Raw genomic sequence first — 20,681 nt, 5'->3', positions numbered from 1 at the left:
AGCAGGAACCGAACCCAGGTCCCTCTGGACCACAGGCCGACGCTCTAACCGCTGAGCCAAACCAGCCAGGGCAAGCCTGTCCTTTTAACAGGAGACCCTAACCACTTTGTCCTATGGCAGCCCAACCTGTGAAAAAGCTACCTATTCCTTCGACCTCTTGTTCCATCCTTTTTTGAATTTTCATATTACCAACTTCTTAGATGAATGTCATTAAATTGAACAGTGCTTTAACTTTATATACCATAAAAATTAAGTGTGATCTTGGGTAAAAGGATGGACGAGGTCATAAGTCTAAATTTCCTTCAAGCTTTCTGACTTTACCATTAAGTTACAAATCACGTTGTGCTTCTGGGAGTGGTGCTTTGGTTTATGTTCACTGTGAGGACTGTATCTCTCCCTTTGGCCCAACTTATTAGCTTTAGTCATAAGCAGCAATCAGTGAAACATGAGGGGTTTTTTATGAGATAGTTAGATCCAAGTGGGACTCTTGGTATTTTGGAACATTTTTAATGTCAGCATATTTGCTTTTGGATCTATGAATACAATTTTGTTCTGGAGGCTACTGTTTTAAGAGTGAGATTAATTTTACTTAGGTCCTGGGTAGAAGAATAGGCTATCTTAAATTTAGTATAATATGTTAGAAATAATTTCTCTTCCACAAACTATATAAGTTCTCGCTTTAAAAAAAAAAAAAAAAATGCTGGTAATGTATCTAGGATCTAAGCAGTAAAAATGAATTGGAATGTTTTAAGGAAGAAACACCTTCACTGATTATTTAGAACTATTTATAGAACCAGTGATCTAGAGTTAACCCCAGGACTCTCAGCACTGATCTGGAGAATTCACTGTGTGGGTAACAAGACAGACGTTGGGGTGCACACCATACCTTTCTAAGCTATACCACATGCACCTGCCAGCCTGATTTCAAAGACCAGAATCTGCATCATTTGCCTGAGAAGTTTCTTTGGCTCCTGAGCCTCTTCTGTCTAACCACCCAGACCAGAGAGTAGGGAAATTCACACCCCTGAGACTGTCTCAGATTTGGGGCTTGGTATACAAATACCGCAGCTCCCTCACTCCATAGGATGACATGTCCTACACTGGCTCCTCATGGGTGGCCCGGTGAAGCTCCATTGGTAACCTGTCTGACATTATGTTCTTTATCTTCCTCTTCATGTCTCAATTCTCCATTCCCTGACCGATGTGACCAGGATCCACCTCCGGGGGAACCCAAGACAGCTGCCTTTATTTAGGGGCTTAGCTCTAAGTCAGAAAAAGGAGGAGGAGGAGGAAAAAAATAAGGAGGAGAAGGATTAATAATAATAATAATAATAATAATAATATGTTATTGTTCATTTCTTCCTTTTTTTTTTCTTTTTTATTAATTAATTTTTGTTACAGATGTGTCTCCTTTTTCCCCCCCACTGATTCCCCCCTCCCCCTCCCTCCCTGCCCTTTCCCCAGATTGTTGTCCATGTCCACTGTTCATGCATACATGTATATAAGTTCTGTGGTTTATCTCTCCCCCACCACCCCCCTCTTTAGGGGATTGTCAGTCTGTACCCCACTTCTGCGTCTCTGGGACTACCCCATTCCTCAGACTGTTATGTTCATTATATTTCACAAATAAGTGAGATCATATGAAACTTGTCTTTCTCTGTTTGGCTTGTTTCGCTTAGGATAATACTTTCCAGGTCACTCCATGTCGTCTCAAAGGATAAGAGATCTTTCTTTCTTACAGCTGCATAGTACTCCATAGTGTATATGTAGCACAGCTTTGTTATCCATTCGTCTACTGATGGACATTTGGGCTGTTTCCAGATCTTAACGATTGTAAATAGTGCTGCTACAAACATGGGGTACATATATTCTTTCTGATTGGTGTTTCAGGCTTCTTAGGGTATAGTTCTAGAAGTGAAATCACTGGGTCAAATGGAAGTTCAATTTTTAATTTTTTGAGGTGACACCATATTGTTTTCCATAGTGGCTGCACCAGTCTGCATTCTCACCAGCAGTGCACTAGAGTCCCCTTTTCTCCACACCTCACCAACACTTGTTGTTTGATGATTTGTTGATGGCGGCCATTCTGACAGGTGTGAGGTGACACCTCATTGTTGTTTTAATTTGCATCTCTCTGATGATTAGTGATGTTGAGCATTTCTTCATGTTTCTTAGCCATTTGTATGTCCTGTTTGGAGAGGTGTCTATTTAGTTCCTCTGCCCATTTTTTAATTGGATTCTTTGTCTTTCTTTTGTGGAGTTGTATGAGCACTCTTTTTAAAGCATTTTTTATTTTTCAATTACAGTTGACATACCATATTATATTAGTTTCAGGTGTACACCCCAGTGATTAAACATAATAAAACTTATTAAATGATAATCCTGAAAAATCTCATATCCATCTGACACCATATAGTTATTAGAATATTACTATATTTTCTATGCTGTACTTTCCACCCCCACGACTACACTGTAACTACTAATTTGTACTTCTTAATCCCTTCACCTTTTTCACCCATCCTTCCAACGCCCTCCCATCTGGCTACTATCAAAATGTTCTCTGTATCTATGTGTCTGTTCCTGTTCTATTTGTTTATTGTGATTTTTAGATTCAGTTGTTGATAAATATGTTTTTGGACATTTTATTGTTCATATTTTTTTATCTTTCCTCCTCCTCCTCCTCCTCCTCCTCCTCCAAAAAGACCATTTAACATTTCATGTAATACTGGTTTGGTGGTGATGAACTCTTTTAGCTTTTTCTTGTCTGGGAAGCTTTTTTAGCCAACCTTCAATTCTAAATGATAGCTTTTCTGGGTAGAGTAATCTTGGTTGTAGGTCTTTCCTTTTCATCACTTTGAGTATTTCTTGCCACTCTCTTCTGGCCTGCAAAGTTTCTACTGAGAAAGCAGCTGACGGTCTTATGGAAACGCCCTTGTAGGTAACTATGCTGCTTTTAAGATTCTTTCTTTGTTTTTAACCTTTGGAATTTTAATTATGGTGTGTCTTGGTGTGGGCCTCTTTGGATTCATCTTTTTGGGACTCTGAGCTTCCTGACTTGTATATCTATTTCTTTCACCAGGTAAGGGAAGTTTTCTGTCATCATGTTTTCAAATGGGTTTTCAATTTCTTGCTCCCTCTCTTCTCCTGGCACCCCATAATGAGAATGTTGGTACATTTGAAGTTGTCCCAGAATCTCCTTACACGATCTTCATATTTTTTTATTCCTTTTTCATTTTGCTGTTCTGATTGGGTGTTCTTTTGTCTCCTCCTATTTCACATCTTTGATTTGGTTTTCAGTGTCCTGTACTCTACTGTTGATTCCCTATAAATTATTCTTTTCAGTTAGTGTATCCTTTTTTTCTGGCTGGCTCTGTTTTATGTTGTTGGTGTTCTCACTGAGTTCCTTGAAGTTCTCCCTAAGTTCCTTAAGCATGAATTATAACCATTGTTTGAATTCTGTATCTGATAGTCTGCTTGCTTCCATTTCATTTAGTTCTTTTTCTGGAAATTTCTTCTTTTGTGTGTGTGCAACATGTTTCTTTGTGTCTGCATTTTGGCTACTTCTCTTTTTGTTTCCATGTATTAGGTAAAGCTGCTATGTCTCCCAGACTTGGTAGAGTAGCCTTGTGTAGTAGGTTTTTTATGGGGCCCAGTGGCTCAGCCTCCCCAGTCACCTGAGCTGGGTACTTCAGGTGTGCCCCTGTGAAGACTACGTGCACTGTTCTGTGGTAGTTGAGCCCTGATTGTTGTTGGTGTCACTGACCTCCAGGCCAATCAGTTGTGAGAACCAGCTATGACTACGGCCAAAGAGCTGCTGTGTAAGAGCCAACCCTATCAAGCAGGACTTGCTTCAGTGGGGCTTTGGTGCTCACCAGGTCTGCCCCTTGAGTGTGTTGTTCATGGAGGTAGTAGAATTGTAATCTGGTGTAGTCTGAAGCTGACCACTGGGTACACTGGTTCTGGGGCCCCCCAGGAGGTAAAAAGTCAGCCATTGCCTGTGTCCTGCCTGGGGCCACCCAGCATGAGCTACAGAAGGATCTGCAGATGACTGCTACTTGTGTTGGGTTTGGAGGTGCCCAGAAGAGACCAAGCTGTGAACCAAGGTGGTCAGTTGCTAATGCCAGGCCTGGGACCACTTAGCAAGAGGTATAAGGCATGCTGAGGCCAGCTAGTCCTTGTTTGAGAGAGTTTAGGGAACTGAATCATGAGCCAAGGCAAGCCATTTATATGGATAAGCCACTGGAAACAGCCTAGATGAGCCTGTAAGTTGGGTGGGGCAGGGTCTCAGGGAATCATGAGGGTGGGGCACACAGTGTGAGCCAAGTTGATGGAGACTCAGATATGGTGCCTACCAGTAGCTCTGTGGCAGGAAGGGCTCAGCAAAGAAACAATGACCTCTGCCAGCACTATTTTCTGGGAGAAATTTGCCCCCCAGCCCAGCTCTTGCCCTGATGCCAGAGAATTTAGTCCCTCCCTGTGTGTCCCTGGTTCCTTTCAAGCTGTCGCCCCAACACTGGAGCTCAGAGGGAGTGAGTCTGAGTAAATCCATGCACCGGCCCTTTCAGAGGAACTGTCTGAGACTCCCTGCCACTCAGTCACAATCCCCTCTGGTTTTTACAGCCCAAAGATAGAGGGACTTCTCTTCCCAGCACTGGAATCCTGGGCTGAAGGGTCTGGTGTGGGGCTAGGACTCCTCACTCCTCAGGGGGACCTTCATAGCCAAGATATTCCTCCCTATTAAAAAGACCACACATGGGTGTGGGACCAGCCCGTTCTGCGACTCCACCCCTCCTACCAGTCTCTGTGTGGTTTCTTCTTTAATTCCCTAGTGGTAGGTCTTCCATTCCCTCAGATTTCAGGTGGTTATGAATGATGGTTGTTCTGTAGTTTCGTTGTAATTTTGATGTGGTTCTGGGGGGAGGTGAGTACTGCTTTAACCTATGCTGCCATCTTGAACCCCATTAAGTCTACTCATTCCTTCTTCAGCAAATATGTATTGAGTACCTACTATATTCCGGGCATCGTTCTCATCATTGGGCATCTAGAGGGGCCAAATAAAGAAAAATCTCTGTCCTCAGGGGATTTATATTTTTGTGGGGGGAATGATAAACAAAATAAAGATATGTTGCTGGGCAGATTATTATTGGAGCTGTGGAGGGACGGCAGCAGTTGGGATGTGCAGTTTTAGACAGCTGGGCACTGAAGGCCTGAACAAGAGATCTGAGAGGCAGGTGGAAAGCAAGCCAGGGAAGAATAAAACAAGTGCAGAGGGACCAGGCCTGGAATGTTCCAGAACCAGCAGGACCGCTGGGGATCGGAGATGAGTCATTTCTGCAATTGTCATTTTTAGTATTGTTAATGTTGTCAGTACTATAGTTTAATAAGGTTTCTTTTGTTTCCACACTTTATTATAAAACCACAGAATGGAAGGATTTTACAGGGAACATCACATACTCACCACTTAGATACAATCATTTTGCTACACTTGCTTTTTCACATATCTCTTCTAGTATCGATCTATCAAGTCATCTTTTTAATGCATTTCAAAGTAAATTACAGACATTCAACAAACAATCATTATACAGATATTGTTTCTAAATCTGACAACAGCCTTACAAATTGAATGATGCTATCTCCTCATTTGTCAGACGAGAAAACTGAAGCTCAGAGAGGTAGAATAAGTCAGCTAAGACAGACGACAACACAAGTGAGTGTCTGAGTGGAAATTCCAATCTAGGTTTGCTCGATGCCAATGATGATATTCTTTCCACTATTAACACGCCTCTGCTCTTGGCCAACAGATCAATGTTGAAGAATAGACAAGGCATTGGTAGGTTGCTCTGCTCTTTTCTGAATGGAGTTGTTTCCCTTTACTATTTCTCTACATCAGAAAGGTGTAGATTCAGTGGTGTGCTGGTAAATGTTTGCCAATCAGCTCTTTGGATGGGGAGAGAGAAAAAAGGGAAACCCTGGTTTGCAACCTGTGCCGATTTCTGTGGTGTAAATACTCCTAGCTACCAACCTGACAGATTGCAAGCTCTGTGAGCTGGTACAAGCTGGCTTCAGCACACCACTGCAGGCATTTCTGTCTTATATTGTGGGTAACAAGTATCATTGGCCCTTATGGCTAGCACTAGATTCAGGATCAGTGCCCAGTGCCTGTATGCAGTGAGTGCTCATATAGGTGGTGATGGTAGTAGTGCACATTTACACACACACACACACACACACACACATTTTCTACCCAGGATGCATGGTAGTGCATGTAAATAATGAATACAGAACAGGACACGATATATAACACACTCATATATGCAAACTTCCCCACAAAAAGAAACTAAACCCCTTTCTCCACGTAATTTTTAGTCCGTGGTCCATTGTTCCTGCTTTCCTATTTTAATCACCACTCCTGCCCCTCCCTGCACTGCTGGCCATGCTTTTCTTCGGCAAGAGGACTCATGGTGTGCCTGATACAGAGAATTTCATATTTACCTGGGTTGAGATTACAAATCACCCAAAGGACAGACACTTTGCCCCGAGAAGTTACCTTTCTCCTCCTTCCTGAGCCTCCCTCTTTGGTTGGAACATTTTCTCACCTTCAGACCATTTCTCAGTGCTGCCCCTGACAAGGTTTTGCCTGTTTCTTTACAACACACCATCCTACCACCTGAAATCCTGATTATTTTTATCTCCTCGCTGCCCCTCCCCACTGACTGCTGTCTACCTACTTCACCCAAATGTCCCTCTGCATCTTTTCCCCAACAGCCTCACACACCTGAGATAACATCTCTGATTCCACCCCCTGAAGCCCCTTTGTTCTACAGAATTGCCTGAGGCTGTTTGTATCCACTTTGGAAGGTGGTTCTAGGTTCAGTTGGCATAGGCAGGCTTCTCCTTATTGAATCCCTTGGTTATTTCCTCCTTCCCCACCATACCCCACCTCTTACCTCTACACCACCCCCCACTGGTGCCCAGTGCAGGGCACATCCCCAGCAGTCTCTAGTGCAAATAACAATCACCGCTCACAGAATCTGCATGAACAAAGTCTGACACGGAATGACTTCAAAGCATTTTTTCTAGTACGGCAAATCCCATTACCATGCAACAAAGAACAGCTAATTGTTAGGAATTAATAATGAGAGATAAGTATAGATAATGGTTTAGCTGACACTGTCATATTTTACTACAATATGTTCTGAAATATTTGCTCCTTTGAGTTGTGAATGTGCTATTTTTGTCACTAATAAGCATATAGAAGCCTAGTAGAAATGAGAAGCTTTCTCAAAGAAACTCATGCATTCTGAGATTTCTCTGATAAGAGGAAGGAAGGGGTCAATGTGCCGGTAGTTTCTAGGCTTCATTAAGATTCTGCTTCCGTACTGCATAATGTGAGTAATATTAATTTTCTAAACATCCGTGTACAGCAGCTGCTAACTAATTTCCATAACAGTGATCCTATTCTACAGGCGTTTTTAAAAGGGAGAAGATGACTGCTGACTGTCTGCCAGAAAGGAATTCACATCCTAACCCACTTCTGAATCATTCCAGACCAAAAGGAGGACATTAGGAATGCTGTTCACCAGTGACAGGGATGTCTGGGATTGAACAAGCTGCCTTGCATCCAGGGCCATCGTACCTGGAATGAGCTAGGGGCTCATTCACTGGATTGCATCTTTCCTCTACACACCGTGATGACCCAGTTCTTGTAACCTAGACTGGGCATTTCTGCAGCCTCGGTCACACAGGGTACCTGCTGCTTCCCCTTCTTGGTCCCTGCCACTGACGTCCTAGTGGGAAAGGTTGCAGTTAAAGCTGTCCATGCTGTTTCCAGACAGCGTAGCTGGGCCACTGTGGACCCCTTGCATTTTTGAGGCTTGCATCTTTTACCACCACCCCCCACCACCCCAAAAAAACATGAGGACGCTCAAGCCCACAGCCAGCATATAATTCCAAGTGTTTTTATTACACACATTCCTGGCTGGACTTCTCTTCTCCTTCTGTCCTCTGCCAAGATGAAGAACAACTAGTGTCATGAACTTGAACACTATTAAATCTTCCTTTCTTCTCTCTAGTAGTCCTGTCCTTTTGGCAATATTATCCGACTTTGCATTCACTCACCTTTGCAATCCATCTTTACCTTCACACTCTAGCCCCAACTTGTCTCTCTGACCTTGCCTTCCATTGCTCCCTCCCAAGTGCCCAGCAATACCACCACATCACTCGACTTGGCTACTTCCCCAAGTAAACCATGTCGGGTCACTCCTCAAGCCTTTACTCAACCTGCCAACTCCAGCTAGACAGCTCACCACCCTTCTGTTTCAGTAAAATTGTACTCTTCATCCCTTTCTAATCCCCTAGACTAAGTTAATCACCTCCATCTTTAAACTCTATCCACCTTTTGTTCATCCTCATCACCTGTCTTGTTGGTGGTTGGTTGGTTGATTGGTTGATTGAACAGCTGGTTGATTATATGCAGATCTGTTTCCTTTGCTTATGTGTGACTCCTAGAATGTCTGAGCCTGGGTTTTACTTATGTTTATACACGCTGTGATCTTAACATTGTGGCACTCCATAAATCCTTATTGAATGGAATTTGCAAACTGTTCCTGCACAAGGATATGTAAAAAAGGTGACCATAAATTTCATAAAGTCATGTATTATAATTTGAGTGTTCTCAGGTAAAACTAAGTAATGTTTGCTCCTATTATGTAGCTTTGTCGTCCAGAAACTCTACATGTGAGAACAGTCAGAAATGCAAAATTCCTGTTCTCAGGAATTGAAAATTAGATGACTAAATTTTTTTGCCTCAACTCTGTGGAACTGGCCTTGGCAGAGACGTTCTACAGTCTCCCTTGAAAGCCAACTAAGTAACTGAGAAGATGTTAATATTAACATCAGAGCTTCAAATTCATCAATAGAGTCACAACAAGATAGGTCCCAAGTAATAAAGTAAGATGAACTTTATAATTCATTTGGTGAAATCTCCATCGGTCTAGACCATTAACCAAGAGGTGATGGATTATTTTGTTTTTTAATTGACTGTTTTTTGGAATATATTAAATTTAAACACCCATCCAAAAAGCACTTAGAGTGTGAGTGGGAAAGAGTCAAGAGCTGAAAAATGAGTGCTTCCAAATAGCCAGATCCAAAGCATCAGACATTTGTTTGGCCAAGAAGATGCCTGAAGGAGAGATGAGTCGACTTCAAGTAGACTAGGAAGGAAATCAGACCAGGGAATATGGAAAGAATGTCCTCAACTCAGAATGTTTTCCCCAGCAAGTGGCACAGGGCAGACACTCAATATACATATCCTGAATGAACAAATAAATTTAGACAAACAAAGTAAAAGTTTAAGTGTATAAAATGTAATCAGTTACTTCAGTAATATTTTTCTAAACCTTGAAATAGAGTTTATTAAGCATTCAGAAATACCTAGACAGATTCAACATTAAGATGAGATCCGAATATGTTCTTTAAATTCTGTTCAACAAATGCTTTCGAGAATGTATTGTGTCCCCGGAACTGCACACAAAGCTCTAGAAGATACGAAGGTGAGCTGGCGGTGGTCCTGCTATCCGGATGATGATCTGGTGATGGTCCCTCAAGCAGGCATGGCAACAATCCTCTTGGGTGACCAAAGGAGTAGCTCCCACCCAAGATTATTTTCCCATTGCCCCTCACAGGGCCTTAAATTACAGCATTAAAGATTAATTCCTTTGGGTCTTGAAGGTTAATTGAGTCTTTTAGCAAAGGTTAAATACTCCTGGGATGATACCTTCTAAGTCCATTATCACCTGAGATTGGACCCAAGCAATAGATCACAGCTAGCAGAGAGCATGCTGGACAGAGAGGACGGAGGAGCAGGGAGGGAGGGGTTTCAGGACAAAAGAAGTGGAGAAAGGAGGCATCTAAGAGCATCGCTGACTCACTTTATTTGCAGTTTTCCACATTTCCCCCATGTCCTAACCCAGTGATCATGGCAGAGAAAATGTATACAAGACTGATCAGCACACATCCTCTGCAATGCCTTCTCTAGGTCCTCAGCACTGGATTTCTGGGCGCAACACCTGCACTTCTATCCTGAGCCATTTCTAACAACAACAGGCCAGGCTCGCTGAGGATTTCATCTGCCCCAGCCAGTATCCTCAGACCTTTAGGAGAATTATCTGCTTTAAATCTTACAACCATTCTATCCTCATTGTACAGGTGACAACACTGAGGGTCAGAGGAACGAAGTAACTTGTTCCAATCACCTAGCTTTAAATGGCAAAACCAGAATTTAAATGTATTTAAGTCCAATTCCAGAGCCCAAATTCTTAATCTCAATAATATAATTCCCCATAACTTAGGCTGAAATCATTGCAGTAGCCCTATTAGACAGACCTAAGAAGCAATGAATGGTCCCATCCTAACCTGGGTTCAAGGTCCAGTTCAACTGTGGGACCTTGGATATTAGTGTCCTCACCTATAAAATAGAGTTAGTAAAATTTCATGTGATGTCATGTGAGGATCAGATTAGTTCATGAAGAAAGTGTTTGGCCAAAGTAAGTTAGTCCATAAACAGCAGCTGTAAGGTATAAACTCCCTGCCTGTGCAACTTTGTTCTGGTTATGTTCCTGTTGGCCTCTAGGGGCCGCTCAAGCCCTCACTCCCTGTTTCTCACATCACGTAGTGTCCCCAACCTGACTGTGCATTCAAATCTCATGGGGATAAATTACATGCAATACATACGTGTGTGTGTGTGTGTGTGTGTGTGTGTGATTTTTATTTATATATACACATATGCATGTGGGTATATAAATGTATAATATGTATGTGTCTGCACAGATATATACACACATGGTCCAGTGGTAGGGGCCTAGACATCTACTTTTTTTACAGTAATTCTAGTGACTCTAATGTACAGCAGGGTTGAAAGACACTGCAAAGGAAGATCTGCTGGGAGGGGCCAAGGCCAAGGACTTTTTGTATTGAAACAGCTAGGAAATGGACATTTCTGAGTGAGAAGTAGTTAAAAGTTCTAGCGCCCAAGTAACAAGTTTCCAAGTTGGGAATCTGTGTTTTGAGTCCCTCCATTTTAGACTCTCCATCTTTATAGGAGCCCACTCTTGGCTTATTAATGAAAATCCTGGCCATACTCAGGCCCTGGGGCACCTTGTCACCGCCTAGATTCCCTGTCATTAGGACCTGATAACCACTGGGACATGCCCCTGTCCCTGGTGCTGTCTTCAGCTAGGCTGGTTAGGTGCTGAGGTAGTCCTCAGAGCCATGCCTTTACCCCCGTGGCCGATCTTCCAGCATCAGCCCCAGCATGCATGACAGATGTCCTACTTCTATCCACCCCACAAGCATGACAAGGAACAGCTCAACCTTGCTTCAAGTAAAGTCCTCTTTAAATCCTGGGCTGAGACATGACTCCTAGAAGCAGGTCCTCTTTCCCCAAAAGTAAAAATAAACATGCATTAGACTTTTTTGATGACTGTTACAGGCTGATCACACACTCACAATTCAAAATTCTGTCCCCATCTACCCTGAGTTCAGCTGACAAGCCCATTAGCCTGTCCCAGATGCACCTGCTGCCATCATAACGCAGGATTCAAGTATTACCTCACCAGCTCCTTCTCCAGGTTCCTTGGTTCCTCATTCATTTTTCCCTGAACTATAGACCCACCCCCTGCCCTGAACTGGGACTCCAAGCAGTTCAACTATATCTGGCTGCAAATAAGAGCCTTAAATTTTCATCATAACAGGCAAAATGGTTCCATTTATTCACGCACTTGTCACTCAAAGGGGGCTGAGCATATATTTACCAAACTTGGCAGCATTTCACTCTGAGAACGAAAACAAACATGATAAATTTCTCCTCCGGAGATAATTTTGGTGATGTGTATAGGCCACTGAAAATGAGAATGTTATGACTTTAGTGCTGTGATAATATATGGTAGTAATTATATTAACAAGGGAAATTACATCCCTTTTCAGTGATTTCAGCTCATACCACCCACATGAATAGTGGGCAGCCACAAAAATGCTGAAACAGTGCTAGTAAAATAGGGGAAGCAGTAATTGCTGGATTTAGAACCTACTGTAATCACTTTTTTAAAAAATGTACTGAGCTCCTACTATGTGCCAGCTACCATGTGAGCACAGTTGGGAATGAATCCAACATGGCCCCTGACCTTAAAGAAAATCCGACACAAATCACCTAAATCGTTGTAATGCCAGGTAGGGAGTGAGAGTGATAAAAAAGAGATACAGATAGAGTCTTACCCGGGGTGGAAAGAGGAAGCTATCACTTATGGATGAAGCTGTGCTGAAGCGCTGGCCTGCCCAGAAAGCAATCAGACACCCAGGAGGTGACAGGTAAACAGCCCTCCATGGTTTCCCAGCGTCGAGATAAACTGCAGCCAATTAACCCTGGGAAGTCTGCCCACTGCCCTGTCCCAGAGAATATCCACCAGAATGCTCCTTAGCCGTATGGTGATGAAAGCAAACCCTGTATAGTTCAGGGCTCCAGAAATCCTCCTGAAAAGTCTTCTGCCAAGAACTTATAAATGTGGATAATGGAGTATAGATATGGATTAAATGTATGAGTAAGACTCCATAATTCATTTTGAAATTTTACTGGAACCAAATTTTAGTTACTTGCTCTGTTCACATCTACTAATTCAATTGGCTTTCATTTCATTTCTCCCACGTGCAAGAAGATATAGGGGATTCCAAAAGAAATAAGACATGGGCCAGATCCTGAAGGAGCTTGGACTCTCATATAGGAAAGGGAGATACACAAATTTGTAAAGATGATCTGCTGTGTTATCAACATGATCTAGTGGAAAGAGTATAGTTTCGAATCAGACAGATTTAAGCTGAATTTCTACTTTGCAGTCTACCAGCTCTATGACCTAAAAAAGTATTATTCTCTCTCTCTCTCTCTCTCTCTCTCTCTCTCTCTCTCTCTCTCTCTCTCTCTCCCTCCCTCCCTCCCTCCCTCCTCTCTCTCTCTCTCTCCCTCCTCTCTCTCTTTTCCTCCCTCCCTCCCTCCCACCCTTTCTCCTTCCCTTCCTCAGTAAACATTCCTTTGTCTGTAAGCTGTTCAAATCACAGGGCCGTGGTAAGGATTAAATAATATAATATCATGAAAGCATTTTGTTGAATGCCTATAAATATCTAATGTACTGGTTGAATAATATGAGTCAGAAAACTGGGATTGTCAGAAGGTGGTTATAAAGAAGATGCATAGTTATCCTCAAAGAAAGAGCTCATCTTGGAGTTGGAGGGATAGGAAGTCTTCATGAAGAAGGTGTCATTTGAACAGGACCCTGGAGAATAAGTAGGGATTTGTTCCTATTAGTCTACTTAGGCTGGTGAGGATGGTGTGAGCACACACGACTGAGATGGAATATTGGATTTTCAGGAGGCTACAAACTGTATGTGAAAATACTCAGTTGATAGATTCACTGTAGGCAAATCAGTAATTTAACAGAGAGAGTCCAAACTGAGTAGTTAAAGCTCCAACGGTGCTCAGGGTACTACACAAGATAAAGAAGGGTAATTCTTCCACAAGACAAAAGGAGAGCTTCAAAAAGCTAGCATAACATTTACATGATATTTTTTTATTTCAAACCAAAACACCAATTCTTCTTATATAATTGAAGTAAAATGCTATAACACATTGGGAAGCAGAATTCAGAAGCATCATAAAGGAATAAAAAACCAAATCCAATGGGGATTACTCTGGAATATGTTAGGATTAAATTAGAAAATCTATTTCTAAAACTATTTAAAAGGATAAAAAAAGAAACATATTATCATCTCCATGGGTGTTAAAGTCACTTAATAAAATGCAATATTTATTTCTAATTTTTTAAAAATTATAAAACATTAATAGATACTTCATTAATATGATAAATAAATAAATATATACCTCAACCTAAAAGTTAATAGCACAGTTAATGTAGATATACTAGAAGATTCCCATTAAAGTCTGGAACAAGTCCCCTTGTGCTATTAATATTTCATATAACCCTGGAACACGCAGCTAGTCAATAAAATTAGGTAATGGAAAGAGAATAATTATAAAAGAGAAAGTAAAATGACCCTGGTTTGCAAATAAGATAATTGCCCAGAAACCCAAGAAAATCTACTGAGAAACTATTCTTTTAGTGTAATAAAAAAATTAAATAAGGTAGTATTCAAAAAAAGTAATATTTGGTAATCAATAGCCATCATGTATAACAATTAGGAGAAATACTAAAAGGAATAACCTTTATTTTCAAAAGTAACAAAAAATGTAAAATACCATAGATAAACTTCACAAGAAATGTGCAGAAGCTATGTAAAACAATTTTAAAGTGGTTTTTTTTTTAAGTCCCACATAAGCCACTGAGCAGTGGTTAGAGCATCGGCCCATAGACCAATGTCATTACTCATGGGTTCAGTTCTGGTCAAGGTCATGTACCTCAGTTGCAGTTTGTCCCCGGCCCTGGTCAAAGTCATGCAGAAGACAGCCAATCGATATATCCTTCTCATGTCGATGTTTCTCTCTCTCTCCCTCTCTCCCTCTCTCCCATTTTATCTGAAGATAAATAGAAAAATATCCTCGGGTGAGGATTTTTAAAAAAAGTTCCACATAAATGATTTAAGCCAATGAAAAGGCATTTCACATTCTTGGGGGGTAAAGGCTGATCACCATAAATATGTTTATTTTGATCAAGTTAATTTAAAATTTTACCTAAGCCCAATAATCTACCAGGGGATTTTTTTTTTTTTTTTTTGAGATAAAATAACTGATTCTAAAGTTCCTAAAAGGGGAAAATATTCTGGAGGGTGAAAAACATTTATGATATAAGATTAGTGCTACCAAATATTAAAATGTAGAATAAAGTATAATAATTCACCAATATGGTGTAAACACATAATATGAATATGCAGATGGAAAAAAAAAAAACAACTAGAAACCCCTGAAAAAGATTCAAATGCATATTGAAATATATATACACGTAAGTTGATATTTCAAATCAGTGGAAAAAAGATAAAATATTAAATGAATGTCCCAAAAGTTTATAGGGAACCAAAAAAAAAAAAAAAAAACCTCGAATAGCCATAGCAATCTTCAAAAAGAAGAACAAAGTTGGAGGGATCAGAATTTTGGATATCAGGTTATACTACAAAGCCATTGTAGTCAAAACAGCCTGGTACTGGCATAAAAACAGGCACACAGATCAATGAAACAGAACAGAGAACCCAGAAGTCAACCCAAGACATTATACTCAATATTTGACAAAGGTGACAAGAGCACACAATGGAGTAGACAGTCTCTTCAATAAACGGTGTAGAGAAAATTGCACAGGTACGTGCAAAAAAATGAAACTAGACCTCCAACTTACACCATACACAAGAATGAACTCAGAATGGATAAAAGACTTAAATGTAACTCATGAAACCATAAAAACCCTAGAAGAAAAGGTAAGTAGCAAAAACTCAAACATCACACGTAGAAGAATTTTCACTGATACATCACCTAGGACTAGAGAAACAAAGGAAAATATTAATAAATGGTACTACATCAAACTAAAAAGCTTCTGTACAGCAAAAGAAACCAGCATCAAAATGAAAAGTGAACCCACTGTATGGGAGAACATATTTGTCAAAGATACATCAGATAAGGGGTTAATATCCAAAATATATAGAATACTCATACAACTCAACAAAAGACAAACAATTCAATAAAAAAATTGGCAGCCCAAGTGTCCTCAGTAGATAAGTAGATAAAAAAAAAAAAAAAAAAAAAAAGCTGTGGCACATATACACAATGGAATACTATGCAGCTATAAGCAAAAAAGATCTCTTATCCTTTAAGACTACATGGAGGGACCTGGAGAGTATTATGCTAAGCGAAATAAGCCAGTCAGAGAAAGACAAGCATCACATGATCTCGCTTATTTGTGGAATATAATGAACAAAATAAAGTGATGAATAAAGTAGACCCAGAGACATAGAAGTAGGGTCCAGACTGACAAACTTCAGAGAAGTGGGCAGGGGGAAGGGAAGAAATAAACCAAAGAACTTATGCATATAAGCCTAACCAATGGACATAGACAGCAATGCTGGGGAGGGAAGGAGGCGGGAACAGGAGGAGGGTGTCAGTGAGGGAAAAAGGGAAAACATCTGCAAGAAAAATAAATTAATTAAATAAAAAAATTAAAAATGGGCAGAGGACCTGAATAAATGCTTCTCTAAACAAGACATACAAATGGCCAAGAGACATAGATAAAAATGATCAACATCTCTAATCATCAGCGAGATGCCAATTAAAACGACTATGGGGTATCATATCATACCTGCCAGAATGGCTACTATTAACAAGTCATCAAACAACAAGTGCAGGTGAGGATATGGGGAAAAGGTACTCTAGTACACTGCTGGTGGGAATGCAGACTGGTGCAGCCACTATGGAAAACAATATGGTGTTTCCTCAAAACATTAAAAATGAAATTTCCATTTCACCCAGTGATTCCACTTCTAGGAATATATCCTAAGAAGCCTGAAACACCAATCATAAAGAATATATGCACCCTATGTTCAAAGCAGCACTATTTACAATAGCTAAGATCTGGAAACAGCCCAAGTGTTTATCAGTAGATGAATGGATAAAAAAGCTATCGTACATTTATACAATGGAACACTATGCAACCATAAGAAAGAAAGATTGCTTACTTTTTGAGATGACATGGAGGGACCTAGAAAGTATTATGCTAAGTGAAATAAGCCAGTCAGAGAAAGACAAGTATCATATGATCTCACTTATTTGTGGAATATAATAAAAAAAATAAGCTGATGATCCACTGACTTGGAAGTAAGGAACACACTGACAAACCTCAGAGGGAAGGGGTGGGGGGAGAGATAAACCAAAGAACTTATATGTAGATATGCATAACCAGTGGACACAGACAACAGTGTGGTGAAGGCAGGGTGGGGAGAGAGGGGAATGGGAGCAGGGAAGAGGGTAATAATGAGGGGAAATAGAAAAGACATCTGTAATAACAAAAAAATTAGTAAAAATAAATAAATAAATACTATTCGAATAACAGATTATCCCTCAGGAAAAAACATTGAATACTAATTTCACAATATCCACAAAAATAGATCCTGAATAGATCAAAGGTTTAAAGGTGAAAATAAAACCTTTAAAGAATTAAAAGAAATGATAGAGAGGTAATTTATTTTTAAATTTTTATTATCTTCACCCTGGTCAGTTTGGCTCAGTGCTTAGAACATCAGTCTGCAGACCAAAGGGTCTCAGATTTGATTTCCAGTCAAGGGCACATACCCGGGTTGTAGGTTCAATCCCCATGTGAGAGGCAACCAACCAATATGTCTCTCACATCCATGTCTCTGTCTCTGTCTCTCTCTCTCTCTCCCCCCTCCCCCCTTCCCTACCTCCCTTCCACTCTATGTAAAAAATCTATGGAAAAATATCCTCGGGTGAGGATTAATCAAAAAAATTAATTTTTATCATCTTCAGATGGGGAAGACCTTTTTAGTATTATTTTTAAATCCCAGGAGTCACAAATAAATAAATAATTAATTTGACTGTAAGAATATTTAGAATCTCTGTATGGAATAGCACACACATACACATACACATACACATACACACACACACACAAAAAAAAAAAAGTGAAAAAACAACCTTTTTGTCATAATAAGACAAAAAAGATAACTTTTCTAATATATGAAAAACATCTACAAATCAATAAGCAAAAGATTAATAACCCAATAGAAACATAGGCAAAAGATATGAACAGTTCACTAGAAAGAAAATATAAATAGCAATGTAAATATATGAAAAGCCGTTCATCTGACCCATAATAAGAGAAATGTAAATTCAAATTACAACTAGATAATATTTTTCACCTAACAGATTGGCAAAGATCAGTAATGTTTGATAAGCACTCTGATAATAAAGATATGGGGAAATAGCCATTTTCTTACCCTTCTGATGAGACTGTAAATTGCCACAATCACAGAGAGCAATTTAGCAATATCTATAAAAAATTGAAATGCCTATACCCTTTAATACTGTTGGATTTCTAGGGAATTAATACCGCAAACACTATAAATAAAATGTTGAGAGATATTCACCACAGTACAAAATCTTTGATGTGGGCTAAAGGGGTCTCTTTTACTGTTTGAGAAGGCTCTATTTATCACATCCACACAATGGATTTATTAAAGCATGCCAGTCACCTTTGTTACACAGGATGTGGCACTCAGCACAGCATAATGCAAATTGTAACCCTCATAACCTGTTCACGTGCTTAGCAGCGTTCAGGTCCCAGGGAAAATGCTTCTCCACATTTTTTGCCCTATAGCTTCAAAGTGAAAGGCAACTTTATCTGCCCAAATATGGGGAAAATTGGTGGGTCATGCCACTGCCAGCATCAGAAATGACCACTGCTTTGGAGAACACAAAAATACGGGCTGTGGAGCATCTGCCTAAGAGCAAAGACAAGCTAATTATCTTGGCAAACATGCCTCTCAGACGTCAAGAATGCGGTACATTCTTGCATTCCTTTTCTACAATAAAGCTGATTCTATGCCTTGCTTTGTGTGGGTTTTTTTTTTAATGTTCAAATTATAATGGTACCCACAGTAGTTGCTCAGTATCAGTTGGTGGAGGAACATTGTCCAATGTAAATAATTAATATGACCTTTAATTGTGGCTTGATACAGATTCCTTACAATTTGTCCACTGTGTGGACTTTGAACATCAAAACTAAAGCTTTACTATTATTAAGTGAGATGTAATTTAAATGAGAATATTTTACTAATACAATAATTATTTTATTAATATTTGTAATTAAAATAGTAAATAAGATTTAGATTCCAGAAAATAAATATGCAAGAAATTTAACTATATTTCATTTTTATTTGTTTTTTATAGTCAATCATTAATATTTTCTTTTTCCCTTTACATTTAAATGACTATTTTAACAAAAAAAGAACTCGTACTGGCCAGTTTGGCTCAGAGGTCAGAGTGTCTGCCCTTGGACCAAAGAGTCGTGGGTTCAAGGTACAAAGGCATGTACCTCAGTTGTGGGTTTGATCCCTGGCCCCAGTCAGAGTCATGCAGGAGGCAACCAGTTGATGTGTCTCTCTCACATCAATGTTGCTCTCTCTCTCTCTCTCTCTCTCTCTCTCTCTCGTCCCCTCTCCCTCCCACTCTATCTAAAAAAAAAAAAAAAAATCAATGGAAAAATATCCTCAGGTGTGGATTAAAAAAATTAATAAATGAAAAGAAAAATAACTTTTGGAAGACATAAAAATTAATTTTAACTGATGGATATTTTACACATATTAATTTATATTTTGATGTAAATGTACACTTTGAAAGAATTACGTATTGAATTCTTAAATCATTTTTGTGAATAGAACACAATTATATAAAAATCTTGATTAAAATAACAACTAGTAATTTGCTAAAATGAAAGTATAAAAAAATAAATCTTATAGAATATATAATGAATTATGAAATATATGCTTTATTTTTATCAACCCAAGTATCAGTAATCCATCACCAGAATACCCAGATATGTATAATAATAATTAAATCAACTTTCAGTTATAAAAGCTCTATGCACATTTTTCCATTTCATGTTATAGAAATACATATGTCAAAGTAAAGGGATGTGTTAGTCAACAGTTGTGAGCTTGATATATAACTTTTAAATATTTAGACACATTGTGTAAGGGATCTATTTGTTCTATTGCCCTGGGCTCCCCAAAAATTGTAGGAGGTTCAAAGGACAGCACTGTGTACCAAAAAAAATTTTTAACAGATCCTAAATATCCATTAACATGGTACTTGCTAAACATATTATGTGTAAAAATTTCTGAAGGACATACATGTGTTTGTGTGGTAGTGGGTGTATATCTCTAAAATAAAACAAGCACACACACACAGTAGCAACAGCTACCTCTGGAAGATAAAATCTTGGGTGTAAAGACTGCATTTAGTTCATTGCAATGCCCCTAGAACCAGAAGAGTTGCCCTACACATAGTAGATGCTCAATAAATACGTGTATTAAATGAATACGTGAACCAATGAAAAGAAGGAGAATATAATTATGAACACTTCACCGATTATCCTTTTGTATATATTGGTGTTGAACCATATACATGTTCCCCTAATTCATGGGTAAGGGAGGAGATCCAATAATTGGTAAATTTTAACATTCCAAGTATTTCTGACAATATTAGCTTAGAACAAATACCATCAGATTTTCCTAACCGTAGCTCTACTATGCAGTGTCCTGAATTTGGAATTGCCAGTGGCTTATGTTCATTGCAACTTAGCACTAATTTATGTGTGTCTGGTTCTTTATAGTTCATCACATTCCACCATATCTACAGTGTGGCTCATTCTAGATAAGTAGAAAAAAGTAATTATCTAATTGATAGATTAAAACCCTGCCCAAGTTTATACAACTATTGCTAAATTCCATTCACTTTCCATAGCCCACAGGGTTGTTGTAGAAACACTTTCTGGTCAGTCCTTCACATTGTTCTGGGACGACAGCTTTGTTCTATGGGGTAGACAGCAGATGCCCTTCTGCGCGTGGTCCACATCCATTAATGTATGGCACCTACTAAAGCTGGTTTGTACTAGTTCCAAATT

This window comes from Molossus molossus, unplaced genomic scaffold (assembly GCF_014108415.1).
Source record: "Molossus molossus isolate mMolMol1 unplaced genomic scaffold, mMolMol1.p scaffold_m16_p_10, whole genome shotgun sequence".
In the NCBI taxonomy this organism is placed as follows: Eukaryota; Metazoa; Chordata; class Mammalia; order Chiroptera; family Molossidae; genus Molossus; species Molossus molossus.
Note: the sequence above shows the minus strand (reverse complement) of the source record.